Here is a 3,463-nt window from a genome sequence, read left to right as displayed (position 1 = left end):
CCACTGGAAGCAAGGAAAGCTTTCTTTCTCTCTTTGGGCCTTGAAATAAAAGGTCAGAGGTGGCCTCTGGATAGCGTGGACATGGCTGAAGACACTTTCCTCCATGAAAGCTAGGATAGCTAGTTCTTCAACATGGCAGTAAGTGATGGAACTAAAGAAAGAGCCATTCAATGGGGGGCATTTATAGACAGACCTGGCCAGTAAGAGCCTAGAAAACAATAATACATAAGCAACTTTACAATTTTATTTTTTACACTGTAATTCCTCTCTGTCTTACTCCACTCATGCTGCTGTCACAAAACATCACAGACTGGGTAGCTTTATAAACAACACAAATTGATTTCTTAGACTTCTAGATGCTGAATTACAAGGGTCAAGGTGACAGCATGGTTGAGTTCTTCCTGGTTCATAGCCAAGTATTCTCACCGTGTCCTTAAATTGTGTAAGGGGCTAGTTGGGATTTCTAAGGAGCCTCTTTTATAAAAGCACTAATTACATTCATAAAGACATCACTCATGACTTAAGCTTCTCCCAAAGGCCGCACCTCCTAATTCAAAAGGTGACCAACAGAGAAAGCTGGAATAGTTTTCCAAATGTAGATGGGACAAATGACAATGAGAATAGATTTATAAATTATAGACATGCCTTAAAGACTCCCAGGAATTCTTGGCAGAGGGAACTTAATACCATAAAGATTAGCTTTTCCACAAATTAGATGACACATCAATCAGGTAAGGTTGTGCTAGGCTAAAACAACCGCTCCAAAATTTCAGTGGCTTAAGACAGCAAGGTTGATTTCTTGCTCTTGCTGTATGCCTTATGTCCACTTTTGGCTGGCTCTTCTCCATCTGGTCCTCGCTCAGGGTCCCAGGCTGATGGGGGCTCCGTCTTCATGCTTCTATGATTGCAGAGGCATGGTAAGATTCTTTAAAGTTTCTGGTCACAAGTCATTGGCTAAAGCAAGTCACGGGGCTATGCCTAACTTTAAAAGGGGTGGGGAAGTGTAATCCTGTCAATATGCAGTGAGTTGAAAATATTTGGCGAACAGCACTAATGGCTGCCACAGAGGGCACTGGGAGCTCAGACTCTTTTTGTGTGTTTTAAGACTGCAAAGCTTGCATTGGCCAGTGTGGCTCGGTAGGTTGAGCATCGTTTTGTGCACCAAAATGTTGCCAGTTCCATTCCAGGTTAGGGCACATGATCAGTTTCGGGCTTAATATCCAGGGGGCGGGGGTGTGCAGCAGGCAACCAATCAACATTTCACTCTCACTTCAATGTTTCTTCTCTTTCTCTCCCTCTTCCTTCCTCTTTCTCTAAAAATCAATAGAAATATTTTTTTAAAAGACTGCAGAACTTGGAGATATCTGGGTTGCAGTTCAAAGTAGCAAACTGGGTTCTGGCATTCATTCATTCTTGCATGGCTGAATTTAATAACATTTATTGAACACCTTCATGCCAAGCACTGTATTAAGCACTGGGGATATATTCATGTACAAAAAAGAGACATGATTACTGTGTTTAAGAAGTTTACATTCTGGTCTGGGGAAGAGATAGCAAACCTATTTCTCTGGGAAAAACATTCCTTAAACTAATACCTTATCTTACGGCTCCTCAGTATCTCTTAGGTGACCTAGGGGGCAGGTGGCTGTGGCCTTCTCACTGTTGCTTTTTATGCTAGAGCACCTGCCAGTTTTTCATAATCTCCTTTCTGAGTACAGTAATCAGTGGCCTGGTCCATTGATTTTTTTTTGACAATCATGATTTTGTGTTCTTGTTATTTGGGTTTTTTAAAAATAATTATTTCTTAGTTCTTCTAGGGCTTAGCTAGTTGCTGTGTCCATGCTAAATCCTCTATTGGCTACTATGAGGCTCTGTATTCTTATAAGAACCAAATTCCTTAGAGACCCCTGGGATACACATAATGTCATTTTTATTCCATTTAGTTCTAGTGTTCCAAGCACTTAGCAAAGACCTGGGGTTACTGATTCTCTTGTTGTTACATGTAGTATTTCATAGTGGTTAGAATAACTAGTTTTGACCTCAGACAGCCCTGGATTTAAATACCAGCTCTGCTATTTCTGAAACCCCAGTTTTTTCATCTGTCAAGTAGTGATAATAATAACACCTACCTTACCAGGTTAATTCATGATTAAATTAATTATACTTCCAGGACTTAGCACAGTGCAAGGCATGTGGTAAATAGTCAGTACAAACTAGCTGTTATCATTTATTGGCATATAATTAGCTCTCATGACTTAAATTAAGCTCCCAAATTGACGTAATTAATAGAGTCATCACCAATTCCAAATCTCTCCTCATGTATTCCTCATAACACAGAGGGCTATATATGCAAACTAAATTCAGTTCTGAAGAAATGTTTCCCTAAGAAATATGCAATGTAAATTGTAATGATGGAGGTGTTTTCTAGCTTCATGTCCATGCCTGACTGTCTTCCTGTTTCTCTCCTCTCTCTGAGCCCCTTCCTCCTCTAAGATTCTGTAATTTTCACATGAACTTCTAGTTTAAATGTCATTCTATACAAATACTCTAAATTTCAGGGTGCATTTTTTGGCAAGAAAATAACATATTACCTTTGTTATAGAAAATGTGCTTTTGAATTTCCTTAGACATATGCCATGCAGTTAATGCTTTCAAAAAATTGCACACCTTTTTACAGTGTGGCTATAACCACAATAGATGAGACAGGAAGAGATTTCTCATTTTGTGGTTTGTCTGCCCTGGGATCAACATGCATGCTCCAATCAGGTCTTTCTTCCTAGTCACCAGTGGCCTAATATCTCAACTGTGTAGAGTGGAGTCATATGGTAAACTTGTCTGCCCTGAACATATGTAAAAACTAGGAAGAAAACCAGAGTCCTCTGAGGGGGTAAAACAGCCACCACAAAGCTGTAAACTAAAAAGGCCCTCATTCTATAACAGTTTTCTTTTCTCTTACATAAGATGTAAACATGATAGCCTGTTTTCATTATATAAGCATTTATCAAGTGCTTACTACCTGAAGGGCACGGTGCTGATCAGATTAGGATCGGGAAGGGAAACTGTGTTGGCAGGCACATTAAACACAGAAGGGGACTGAAAACCCCCAAATAAGAAAGCCCCAAAATATAAAAAGTACAGAACTCTGGAGCCATTTAGTGTGGGAGAAAGTGGCCCTATTCACTTAGTATCCTTAAAGACATTTTTATGGTACACATGTGTCAGTGCATAAGTTGCTCTTTCAGAATTGTGAAAAGTCAAATAGTCTCAATGTTTTCTCTTCAAAAAGGCAGAGAAAAATCTAATATGTCTTAGGTGACTTTTCCACACCAAATGGTTAAGATGAAACATTTTTGATATTTTGTTCAGGTTTTCTGGCAACCTGAAAATCCCCCAGGCTTCTAGCCAGGTGTGATATGACTGAAGGTTGCTTGGAACTTTTGTCAATATTATTGTAGATGAATGA

The sequence above is a fragment of the Myotis myotis genome, unplaced genomic scaffold (genome assembly GCF_014108235.1).
Source record: "Myotis myotis isolate mMyoMyo1 unplaced genomic scaffold, mMyoMyo1.p scaffold_m19_p_4, whole genome shotgun sequence".
NCBI lineage: Eukaryota > Metazoa > Chordata > Mammalia > Chiroptera > Vespertilionidae > Myotis > Myotis myotis.
The sequence above is the reverse complement of the archived record's forward strand: the minus strand, read 5'-3'. Positions refer to the sequence as shown.